Raw genomic sequence first — 13,775 nt, forward strand, 5'->3', positions numbered from 1 at the left:
TAATTGTAACCCCTCTTTATAGTATTTTCACATTAATAAAAATATTTAAAAAATAAAGATTCTATGCAGAATTATAGTTTAAATGATGAGTTAGTACATATGTTTTGTAGATTCTGACCTCACATGTGTCAGAAAAATATCCATGGATTCATAACTAGAAACTCTGAAGTATAAGTTATAATAATTAGGTAAGTTTCATTAGATAGTTAATGAAGAGAACACCATATGATATTCAGTCAGGTCAAGTAGTTTATATACTGATCTGCTGCCTATGCCATACATGGTGGAGAGGTATGTAAACAAAAGGGGGGGGAAGCGAAACAACCTTGGGCCAGGATGTATCTAGGCCAAGGACGGAATGAGGTATTGCCAGGTGGGGGAGAATTCTGCCACACTGCATCTGGATGTGACCTCAGGGCCTGGGACTCTCCTTTGGTCAGATGGAAAGTGTGATGAGAGGCTGACCAGGTTGTGACATAGCAGGAAGGACAAGTGGCTGCCTCCAGGTGTGCCAGATGCCTAGGTAACACATAAAGAGTGGAAATGTAGCCAAGACATGTACAGGTGTCTGCATAGGGTCTGCATGGCTGGGGCAGACCTAATACCTTTGCCATCTGACACCTGACTCCAAAACATTCATTTTTATTTTCTTTCTTTCTTTCTTTCTTTCTTTCTTTCTTTCTTTCTTTCTTTCTTTCTTTCTTTCTTTCTTTCTTTCTTTCTTTCTTTCTTTTTTTCTTTCTTTCTTTCTTTCTTTCTTTCTTTCTTTCTTTCTTTCCTTTCCTTCTTCCTTTTTTCTTTCTTTCTCTTTCTTCCTTCCTTCCTTTTTTCTCTTTTCTTTCCTTCCTTCCTTCCTTCCTTCCTTCCTTTCTTCCTTCCTTCCTTCCTTCCTTCCTTCCTTCCTTCCTTCCTTCCTTCATTCCTTCCTTCCTTCCTTCCTTCCTTTTCTCTCTCCCTCTCACCCTCTCTCTATCTCTCCTCTCTTTCACTCACCCTCCCTCCCCCCCCTGCCTCAGTATTCTCAACTATCAAATAATGAACACTTGGTGAGTTGAAATCACAGGTTGTGAAGAGCAGATCAATCGGCAAATGTGAAACTAATTTAATGTTTCCTTACACCTCTACCACAGGTCACTGGAATCAAATAATGAACACTCAGCAGCATGGCATCTCAAGACATTTGAATGAGGAAAGCAAGTATGTTCACTGCATTCTGTGAGGTCCACCCTGAGAAGGTGGGGCAGACTCTTCCCTCCTCTTGGCTAAATCTCAGCCCAGTTTCTGCATCAGGAGATGTGACTGCCTCCAAGTGAGCCAGTTACCTAAATGACGCAGGAACTGGGCAGAAATTAACCTCTTGTGATGAGATTAATGGCATGATTAAACATGATCCACTAGTTTGTCGAGATTGAGACTTTCTAAATTTTTGGTTAGGTTATGTACAAATTGTGATCTATTTATTTATGTTTGCTAACCATGATTATAGATGTGAGCCAGCACATCAGACCATTCAAAGTCCTTTATCACACATGGAAGACATGAAGCTTCCCAAATGACATACAAGTTGACAGACAGCAAATAAGTCCTTAATTCTGGTCGAGATGTGTTTTTAATGTGAAGCAAAATTTACTTAGCAAAATATCTGGCTACTCTGATTATACTTTCAAACTTAACCTACATTTTAGTATCAAATCACCTATTAGCCAATGATTCACTCAAATTACCTGTAATCATTCATTTCTGCCATATTTTCTAGAGGTAGAACAGAAGCACACACTATTAACTAAAGTGGTAGAATTTGGGAGGATCACAGTTCTGAATCAGTTTAGAAAGGAAAGTTTCACCAATATCAACTTACTAGGTAGGGATATTGGAATGCCATCACGATCCTTGCTTTTTAGTCTAGGTGCAAAAATTGCTACTCTATGAGTAAAGTAACTTAAACAAGAAAGGATTGGTGGAGTGAGTCCAGTGGTGGAGTACCTGTCTGGCAAACAGTACATCAAAACTGAAATGAACTTCCTAAAGATAAAATAAGAAAAGTAAAGAAACAGCAACTCATACTGAGCATGTTTTCAATGTAAAGATTTACAATAATTTATTATAGTTATAATGCCATCATTTATTTCTAAGGGCAAACACATTTTGTGTCAAGCCTAAATGAAAAATAACACAGTATATACAAAGCTTTGATAAAACACAGGTATGGCTTACAATGGTGAACACTTAAGTTTGCATGTGCAGTGGTGTTGCAGGGTTGTTAAGGTTTATGGAAGTCCATACTTTTGATGAACTTGACATGATGTAATTACCTAACCATACAGTTCACTGGACAGATACTGCTGTTATATATATACACAAACACACACATATATAGACACATATGTACGTATTTATATATTAATTGGCATATAAATAAAAATAAAAATTTACAATGAATAAATTTAGTAAACAGATAACCTTTCCCAAATAATTATCTTACCTGAATAAATTCATATCTTATAGCCTCCAATGGTATATCACACTTTAATGGTTGCTGATCCTCTTCAGCTTTTTAATAATGTTTTTTTTTGTTTTCAGATTAAAAAGCCTGTCAATAAATATACTTGTATGAAATTCCTTTCTTTAGAAGATGAAAAGCACATTGTGTAATCTGGCTCTTTATGTTTCCTCAAAATCACCTTTTATAATTTCAAGTACATATTGACTTAGATCTCTCTCATTTTCTTCCAATAATACCTATGGGAAGGAGAAAATGAAAGATCATTCTGTTACTTTGGGAGCTTCTGTTATTAATCACTGCAATAAATATTATGAAAATGTATCTCTGAAATTATTTAGAGAGATGACTTGAAAGTTACCTTTCTACACACTCATGGTAGTCCCCCAACTAAATCAGAGAACTTAAAATAAGTAACATTTTAGCTGGGAGCCAGTGGCTTATGCTTGTAATCCTAGCAACTCAGGAACTAAATTCTGAGTGTGGTAGTTCAAAGCTAGCCCTGGCAGGAAATCCCTGACACTCTTACCTTCAATTAATCACCAGAAAACCGGAAGTGGCACTACGGTTCAAGTGGTAAAGTGCCAGCATTTATCTAAAAAGCTTAGGGACATCGCCCAGGCCTGGAATTCAAGCCCCATGACCAAGAAATATAAAAAAGGAAAAAAGGAGGAAAAGCAACATTTTAATGCTAATGTGCACATATACACAAAATTGTCTAGAAATAAAATTATAACAACCCCTGGACTGGCAAAAAAAGAGATTAAATTGAAATTGCCTTCAATCATTCATGTAGACAATCTATACTGAGGCCAGGCTATTGGAGCTCACATCACTAACTAAAGGTGTAGAAATTGAGAAGATCACTGTCCAGAACCAGTGTGCAAGGAAAGTAATATGATTCTCATAACATCTTAAAGCCTGGCATGTTGGAATGCATTTGTGATACTAGTTACTTGGCAGACAGAGGTGAAGAACTTAGCCTCTTTTCAGGCCTCAGCACAACTGATAATCCATGAGCAAAGTAAATGCATTGAACAAAGGATTGTTCTAATGGTAGAATACTTGTTCAGCCAACAAAATATCTAAATTCATACTCATTTCTTAAAAGAGAAAAAACAAGGGAGGAAAAAAGAGAAAGAAAGAAAAATAGAATAGGAGGAGGAGAAAAGGAAAGGAAAGAATGAAGGAAGGAAGGAAAGAAGGAAGGAAGGAAGGAAGGAAAAAAGAAAGTATGGGAGAAAGAAAGTAAGGGAGAAAGAAAGAAAGAAAAAAGAAAGAAAGAAAGGAAGGAAGAAAGAAAGAAAGAAGGAAGGAAAGAAGGAAGGAAGGAAGGAAAGAAAGAAAGAAAAAAGAAAGAAAGAAAGGAATAAAGAATAGAAAAGAAAGAAAGGGTGGAAGAAAGAATGGGAGGAAGAAAGAAAGGAAGAAAGAGAAGTATAAATAAAAACCTCAGCAGGTGTTAGATGTTAATAATGACCCTAAATATTTTAGTTATAAATGCCATCATTTAATTCCCTGGGAAGAGACATTTTGTATCAAGCGCTGTTGTATGGACTTGGGACCCACGAAAGACCACCAGAAACCACGACCAATTCAAACAGCAAAAGAGACATTTATTTGCAAGCTCAAGTTTGGTCCTCCGCACATCAAGTAATCGATGACGTTAAGAGTCCCAGAGCACACAATCAGTACAGCTTTTATAGTATTGAACAAACAAATTTAGGGAATTTCCACACAAGCAGTTACATTATTGGTTTGAGTCCACCCTAACTGCTCTGCCCTTTTTCTGAACTATTGGTTTATCCTGTTCCTGGAACACTTGAGCAACTGTTCTTCTTTCTTAAGGGTGGGCAGGGTTGGTGGCAACCTGTATTTTTTCTATATCTTGGGGTTAATCTGCAGGCAGCTTAGCAAAATATGGTGTGGTTAATCTCAAATTGGACTTACTTTGGCTCTTCATTCTCTCCTCTTCTAGAATATTGGGGACCAATCATGGTCTCCTAATTAGCACAATCTTCTATATTTACAGCTTGGTATTGGGATCTCAGAACTAATAGATGTACTGTGCTGATTCTCTTTTTACAAAGGACACCAATCTACAAGGTCTGATCATGAGTAACAAAATTAACAGTAACAAAGGCCCTTACATTTTCTTCCAGCAATCCTGACTCCGTATACCACACCTAACTTACCTTTATACCAGCTGTACTCATAAGCTCCAATTTTAAGACATACTCACACCATTTGCTACATACTTAAACTTTCTGATGCTTGTCTTCTTTAGGAACATTTTAAGACAATCCTTACTTTTTAAATCCTTTCTTATCTAGAGGATACCAATTTTTCCCTAATTCCTTTCCTAAGTCTTTCTTTACTACACCCCTCTTCTTTACAATTCCTTGAGCTCCTTTATGGCTAGAATTTAAAACTGCCCATTTTTCCTTCGACTTCAGGAACCAAGTTATCTCAGAAAGCCTCCAGGCACTAGTGGAATGAAAATCTTACTAGATATTAAGGCTAAGATTGGGGCTGGTACTCATTCCTCCTCCTACTTCCATTGATTTAAAAAAATCTCTCCTTTATCTTTAAAACACACCCAGGAGGAAGCAGGTTATTACCATACCAGAGCCAAACTAGGCTGTGACCCTGATGTATGTAAGGCAAGCCACTGATATACTTGACCTCAATATCCACTGTGGGAATAGAGAGGTTACTGGATATCACCAAAAGAATGTCCCACAAAATCTTAGTATTAGTAGCGGTCAATCAGGAAGCATTTTCAGGTGATGGAATCAGGCAGGAGTGGAGTCTAATTTTACCAGGGTGGGGGTGTCTGGGTGATGATATAGATTTCCTCCAGATGACTGTCAAGCTGTCATTGAACTTTACTCATTAGGGTGTGCAGCAGCAGCAGCAGTAGCAGGGTCTCTCAGTGGCTCCAAGGGACTCTCACACCTAATGCTGGGCTGCAAATTCCTACACAGACCGGTTAAGGATACATTGCATAGGCTTGGCAGGCTATGACCCCACTAGTTTTTAAGACTATTTAGACAATAGCACAGGACATTTAACAAATATAACAATTTTTTAAATGAGATAGTTCTTTTAACAATGCTAGGATTTTCTAGGCAGATATAGAGGGCTCAGGATTGTACTATTTTTTCCCATGTCTTTTCCTTCTGTCTATTTTGCCACATTTTTAAAAAAATTGACTGTGGTCCCTTGTTCTTAAAAGAGGATGATGGGCAAAGATTCATCTTCTCTCACTTCTTCAAGCTGACTCAGGGGTGTTGATCCTACCTAACCAGGAACCTATATCCTTAGCCTATTTTACAAAGAGGTTACCAGGATTAGATGTCATTAAGAACAACATTTTAACTTTTGACAAATACACAGACCTTTTTTCTGACTACAGCAGTGTAGATTATTTAGCCTTCTGGTTTGCAAAAGGATCTTTCTGGATGACTTAGTAATGTGACCTCTAGTAACCAAAGAATGTCTGAGTTACCTATGCAGGCCTTCAGACACATATCAATAGAAATACACTCTCAGGTTTACAAACTTTTTCTTGAGCAGATGAATTTCATGTAGCTGGAGTCAGCTCAAAAGTTACTGCCAATTAGAGCTTTGGGCAAATACAGAGGTTGGGATCTAAACTATCCTCCACATTTTACAACATTAGCTTTTTAGTACTATCACAGATGACTGACTAGTTCCTGTCCCCTACAAGGTAGATAGTCATAGACTTTAGGCATGCTTACAAACTATCTTCCCATGACCTCCTGATTCTGACCAATTTGTGAAGGGCCACATACAAATGACTCTAGGATCTGACATTATTTCTGCCATTCAAGCAGTGTCTTACAATCTATGGATGCTCCTCCATTGATTTTTGTCCCAGGAGTGTCTTCTCCACACTGGGAAAAATGCCTCATTGACATTTCCCTTAGTTGGTTGCTGGACTTGAACTCAGGGCCTGAGTTCTATCACTAAGCTCTACAGCTCAAGGCTCACATTCTGCCACTTTGAATCCTAAAGCAGCTCTGCTTACACTTTAAGCCTTCTGGTGGCTGAGTAGAGGTGATAGTCTCACCCGGACCTTTTTCTGCCCGGGCTGGATTCGAACCAGTTGCAAATCAATGAGTCGCAAAAATGCCACTTTACTCCAATTAAAAGTAAGAAGATGGTCAACATAGAAGTAGTTTTTAAGCATATCCTTACCTGAAACTTACTAAGAACCAAAGTTACATCTGACAAACTTACAAGAATCCTCACTCCTTTTTGTGAGCCTGCTGGGAACTGTTTAAAAAAAATACCTATGAGAGCAAACTGAAATAGTAATTACGCAATTATTTTGGTAATCCTAATTTTTCCTTTTTGTACTTTGAGAGAAATGTTTAGAAAAATTTTACTTTTAAACTTTTTATACAGAAATCCATTCCTAATTTATGAGCCTCCTATTAATCTGTTTTAATATTCTATACTTTAGTTTTTAGCTGCATTTTGAAAAATCCCTTGAACTCTCAAGGCTAAGTGTGTTATTAATTTCCTCTTGGCTGCTTGTTTTAAAACAGATGCACATGAATTCGTGTAAACTCAAATAACATATTTTCTTAATGCAAAAATTACAATCACCCTCATTTTACTAAGAATCTAGACTTAACACCTTTATGCCTTAAAAAAAGCATATCCAATGGCAGAATATCATTGAGAGCAAATCACGTCATACAAATAAACTTTGTAACCTTCTTTTTAAGGCCTTCTTACTTTTAATTTTAACACATCCAAGGGGCAGTTTTAGCAGTGCTAATCGGATCTTCACATCACTCATTTTTACCATCATGTCTCTAGTGTGTATATGCAGGAAAAAGTGACAGAATAAAGATGGGCCACTTGTCCCTTCCTGTGGTAAGGGCACGCACCCAATCCGACTCTTTAGCTTGAGATGAACTGTGTTTGTGCCAGCTTGCCCTCTTTCACCATGCATGGACTCCTCCCGTGGCCTGTTCCACCATGCATGACCAGCTAAACTGCACTTCGGCCTGTTCACCATTCACTCCTAAAGATAGGTTTTCTGTTAGCTTCTAAGTTTCTTCTTTTTGTTAACCCAGATATATTGATTACAGTATAAACAGCTTTATGCATTCTAAAATATCAGATTTTCTAATTTTCAAGTTAAAGAATCCTTAAAAACCTATTTTAACAATGTAAAAATGCTTTAAAAATGTTTTGGTAATGTCCAAACCTCATAACCTTTTGAATTTTAAACTTAAACTCACACAAGTGTTACAAAATGCTAACAATTTCTATCATGAACTTGTTCACAAACACATACAAAACACACTCAAATATTTAAGGGCCCCCAAATCAAAATCAGTTGTACGTACGTTTTCTAAAGTTTTCAAACAAAAATTTAAGACAATATTTCTTTTAACTGACGTAATTTTGTAGAGCTTCATTTTCCCAGGGCTTGCTTGCTTAGCAAGGCATTTCACCAATTGGTATTTAATCCATTCTGTTGGAGGAAGGATGGGGGGGGGGGGAGGGGGAGAGCCTGAAACTAAACTGGCCTGATTTTTATCCAATTTTATTTTTATTTATTTATTTTTCTTAATGTGTTTTTTTAATTGTGAAAATACTGTACAGAGGAGTTGCAATTACATGGGCAAGATAATGAGTACATTTCTTATCAAGCATTGTAGCTTCCTCCTTTGTTTCCACTTCCCATCTCTTCCCATCCTACCCCCGCCTCCTCACCCAACCCTCCTCTCTTCCTCCCCCCCCCCCCACCAAAGTTGTAAAGGTGGTTTTCAACATAACGACTTGTACATCTCATTGTTTGAATGGGTCCAAAAGTATCCCTATTTAAGTGCTTTTTTTTTTCCCTTCCCCTCCACATATTATCCTGACATCAAATACAATGAAAACAGGGGTTATACTGTGAGGGAGGGAAATACAAAGCAACAAAGAAATAATCTTATAAACGTGTTAGAAACAATCGCATAAAAGAAAAAAAAACATTTGAATACATATCTTAGGGTTCATATCCCTAACATCAACTTATCTGACCTTTCCTGCTTGACTCATACATATACTATTTATTGCAAATAAGGGAAACCATGGAAACTATCTTTTTTTGGACCTGGTTTACTTCAATTAATATAATTTTTTTCATTTCTTTCCATTTCCTAACAAATGGGACAATGTCATTCTTTCTGATGGAGGCATAAAATTCCATTTTGTATATATACCATATTTTCTTGATGCATTCATCTACTGAGGGGCTTCTGTGTTGGATTCATATCTTAGCTATGGTAAATAATGCTTCAATAAACATAGTCGTGCTGGTAGCTTTAATGTGGTCTTATTTGTGAACATTTGGGTAAATGCCCAAAAGTGGGATTGCTGGGTCATAGGGGACTCAAGCTGATTCAAACTTTGCAAAGTATCAGGGTATAAAATTAACCCTCAAAAATCAATGGCTTTTCTGTATGCCAACAATGAGAAAAGTGTGTCTAAAATTAGGAAAGCAACTTCATTCGTAATAGCCCCACAAAAAATAAAATACCCAGAAATTAACTTAACCAAAGAAGTGAAGGACATCTATGATGAAAATTTTGAAAACTTGAAAAAGGAAATCAAAACAGAACTTAGAAATTGGCAAAAACTTCCACGCTCCTGGATTGGAAAGATCAACATCGTGAAAATGGCAATACTTCCAAAGGCTATTTACAAATTGAATGCGATACCTATCAATATTCCAACATTCATTCCTCAAGGAAATAGAAGAGGCAAACCAAAAATTCATATGGAATAATAAAAGACCCCAAATAGCAAAAATGATCCTCAACAGAAAGAGCAGTGCTGGAGGAATATCAATATCAAATTTCAAACTCTACTACTAAATCCATTGAAATCAAAGCAGCGGTACTGGCACAAGAACCACAAGAACAGACCTCAGGCCCAAAGGAATAGAATTGAAAACCCAAATAATTGGGAAGCCAAGCAGCAGTTTCCTTTTCATTCGGCACGAGTATTGGATGTTGACTGGCAGAGCAACAACACCTTTGCTTCATGTAGTACAGATATGTGCATTCATGTCTGCAAATTAGGACAACACAGATCTATGAAAACATTCCAGGGACATACAAATGAAGTAAATGCTATCAAGTGGGACCCCACTGGCAATCTTCTGGCCTCCTGTTCTCATGACATGACTTTGAAGATATGCAGCATGAAACAAGATAATTGTGTACATGATTTGCAAGCACATAATAAAGAAATTTATACTATCAAATGGAGTCCAACAGGACCAGGGACAAATAATCCAAATGCCAACCTTATATTAGCAAGTGGGTCCTTTGATTCTACTGGTGGGTTATGGGATGTAGACCGAGGGATTTGCATCCATACTATGACAAAAAACATCCATACTTTGACAGAACTTGTGTACAGTGCTGCTTTCAGTCCCGATGGCAAGTATCTGGCAAGTGGTTCTTTTGACAAATGTGTGCACATCTGGAACACAGACAGTTGCTCTAGTTCACAGCTATAGGGGAACAGGTGGAATTTTTGAAGTTTGCTGGAATGCAGCAGGAGACAAATTTTGAGCCAGTGCATCAGATGGTTCAGTTTGTGTATTAGACCTTCAGAAATAGCGCTACTAGTTGGAAGCCATGGACCGACTATGAATGTGTACATAGCAAAAATGACTGTCCCTGACCCATGTACTGCTACAGTCCCACATGAACCATGGCCAGTCCACTACAGCCAAATCTAAGAGAAGTATATCCGTGCAATGTATATATACAAAATTGCAACCTGAATATGACAGAGTTTTGTCAGAGCTTGTGAATTCTGTTCACCAAGTGCTGGAATCTAATCTGCTGTGCCTCTAAAATAGCATTTAGAAGTTTGGGATATGAAAAACAGGAGAGAGAAATAAATATACACTATAAAAGCCGACCATATATGTACCAGAGTTTGGATACTAATGACAGCCTTTTTTCTACCCTTTGAATCAATCAGCAGACACCATTGATTCTATTCTTTTTTCCCTTCAGTAGTGAGAAGTTTGTATGTACAGAGAAAATGGACGTAACAAAACTCCAGCTGTAGTTTGTTCTTGCTTTTAAATTTTGTTTTTGGTTTGATTATGGATGCATGAAGTAAGGGAGGGAATCAATTTCTTGTTTATATTTTTTTCACCTTTTAAACAATAAAATTTTTCTTAAAAATACTTTAAAGCATTCTTTAGAAGAGGTAGATTTTTGGTACATTTTTGGCTCCCAGAACATATATTCAACTGGTGCATATTGTGGAAGGGGGCATTGGAAGTTAAATGAAAGCATAGGACTTTGGTCATGTCAACCTAGAAGAGACAACCGTAAATAAGGATATTATGCTCTGTTTCTGTTTCTATTTCTCTCTCTGTCTCTCTGTTTCTATTTCTCTCTCTGCCTCACTATATTTTATTTTAGTGATATGGCTTAAATACAGTAGGTTATTTTGGGGGACATATTTCTGCCAATTAAATACTAGAAGGGCACAAATGTTTTGTTTATCTTTAAGTACCACATTGAAGATACAAAAAAATCTTCTGATGTTTTGTAACAATAAGTAAATTATAGATAAAATGTGCACTATTGTGAAAAGGAGCAAAGTAGTTTGGGGCTTTTAAAAAATTGTTTTGTTTTGAGTTTTAAGAGATTAAAATGTTTCTCGATGAGGAATAGCTTCTCAAAGTGTCCATCATTCTGTATAGAAGCTTAAATATGTAATGTAACCAAACTCCAGTATTAAAAATCTCTCGTTATTTTCTTTTATACAAAGCAAGATAACGGCATGTAACATCTGCCATTACATGGCAAAATGTTTACTACCTTAGTTTAAAAACAATCTTTAAGACAAAAGACTTGCTTCAAGGTGTTTTTAAATAGAAGTAATTCAGAATTTTATAAAGAAAAACAAGTGATTGCACTAACCTCACTGCTGCTCTGACTCTGCATTTGTGGTACTCGTGACTATATTTATATATATACATACATATATATATATGTATATATATATATATACATATATATATATATGCTGCTTTTCCCCCCAGAAATCACTACTATATCCTGTCCCTTATTCTGTTTATATCAAGTATTTTCTTACAAAATATAGGTATCATATCAAATCAAATTTCCTCTTGTGCTCATGCAGCTAAAAGTAAAGTAATAGATAAATGTTAGCTTGAGCCATGCCTATGTGTGTGATTTAATAGGGTTTGTCATGATCTGCATAAGAATCCAGGACTATCGATTTTAAATAAAGTAGTTGTCAAATTTTTATCTTAATATTTTTAATTAAGGAATTGCCTATAATCAAGCTTAGAAAATTTATAGCATTACTTTTGTTACTAATTATTTTGAGGGCTATACTAGTAAAAGTTTAACCTATGTTCTGAGTTGAACTAGAAATTGATTTAACCCAAGTAATGCAACTTTTTATTTTCAACATGTTGTTTTGTTATTTTTACAAAACAGCATTGATTGAAACACGTCTTAATTTACTAAGATCAATAGCATTTGTTATTGGTGAAAAGAATACGTATACTTATTCACTATACTATGATACTGTAATGTTTTTTTAAAATTTACATCCAGAGAGGCAGTCATTCACGATGGTTTCGTGCTAGTTGTTTTTAGGGTTTTGGATCACGTTAGAGGTATTTAGAACTTATCTGCCCTGTGACTTATGTAGGAAACCTAATATGCTGAGTATCTGGCACTTGATATCCTGCTTTTATTGCTAGAGGTCCATATCTGTTTTTGAATTCTTTTGTTGTTTAAAAAATGAATAAAAATAAAAAAAATCTGTGCAATATTTTTTAAATGTGTTCCCAGGAATAGACACAAATGTTTTGAGCATGTTTAAGCTGGATTTCCTTTAGGGATGCGTTGTCAATTGCACTGAATTCAAATCTGAAAGTCAGAGGTGATTATTGATAGTACTTTTGTATTTTGATATGGAGAATTTATTCATTTGGATACAGTTAATGACTTTTTTCCTAGCTGATTTAAAAGATAATCAAGAAATTCTGCAATATAGCTGCCAAAATAGACAGTTACATTTTTATGATATTGTCATCTTTTCTGTTTTTTTATTCTTCTGCTATTTTACTTAGATCATAATAGCCAAGATAGGACATACATTTAAAGATTATAAATTCAGAGCTTTATTATCCTGAAGTCTAGGGTCTTTCAAGTATAACCTTCTCTGAAAGGTGTCCATCTCATAAGCTGGTTCTTCATGAGCATCATTGTGTTGGGTTTTGCTGTTGTTCTCAACATCACTAAGGCCTGCTGTGTGCCACCATGCAACTCCAATATACATGAATAAGATTGTCTCTAATTGAGCAGTAACATGATTGCAAGAGACCAAGTTTCACAGCCTGTAAAAGTTCTATACTTGAAGTTCTTACTCATTTTTCCTCCCATTTGCTCATGAGAACAATTTGTTCCTGAAGATCAGCTGAATGCAGTAATTTTTCTATAGTATTAACTGCAAATCATTATTTTTATGCTACCATTATGAAATTTAATCGTAAGGAAAAATAGGAGGAAAAACTTGACTGAATTCTTACGATTTAAATAAAATAAGGAGCAACTGCCATTCTTAAATGTCATAAAGGAACATTTTTTTTCTTCTCGATGTAGGAAGTCTCTTAAGTACTTATCTTTCTTCTAATCTCCCTTTCCTGTAATTGATCAGGTAATATCATTGATTTTAAAATGAGTTTTAGAAGTGTTAACTGGTAATTTAATAATAGATCTTAGCATATATCAAATTCTGTTTTAAGGAATTATTCTCTAGGTTAAGTAAGTTTTAGGATTAAACACCTCTTACAGATACTGAAAGTGCTTCCTTTTGTGGTGTAAAAAACATATTAGGGTGCAAAAAGTAATCATTAGATTGAATTACATGAAGGTTATTTTTTGTTTTTTGACATAAAAATATCAAGAGAAAGGCCAAAGATTTGTACTTTTTCACTTAACTTATAAATCACACCTTTTTTCCTTAAACTTCTTTCTGTAAAATTACATTTAATGAGAGAGTACTATTTTTAAGGAGATATCTGTTTATGTAGAATGATTTTGTTAAGAGTAATGTAAATTATTAATGATTAGAGGCCTAAAGAGGGCTGTGCATTTTTGCTATTTGAAGGAATCATAAATGACCATACTTTCAGAGAGCGAAAATGACAAGCTTTACTAGATGCTTAGAA

The 13,775-nt window shown here is 35.7% G+C and overlaps 1 pseudogene; it reads left to right on the top strand.

Moving 5' to 3' along the window:
• The first annotated feature begins 336 nt into the window (after window positions 1-336).
• On the top strand, window positions 337-10,268 carry LOC138821690 (F-box-like/WD repeat-containing protein TBL1XR1 pseudogene; annotated as a pseudogene).
• The last annotated feature ends 3,507 nt before the right edge of the window (window positions 10,269-13,775 follow it).

Source organism: Dipodomys merriami, unplaced genomic scaffold (assembly GCF_024711535.1).
Source record: "Dipodomys merriami isolate MVZ:Mamm:240054 unplaced genomic scaffold, mDipMer1.0.p SCAF_93, whole genome shotgun sequence".
NCBI classification, from domain to species: Eukaryota; Metazoa; Chordata; class Mammalia; order Rodentia; family Heteromyidae; genus Dipodomys; species Dipodomys merriami.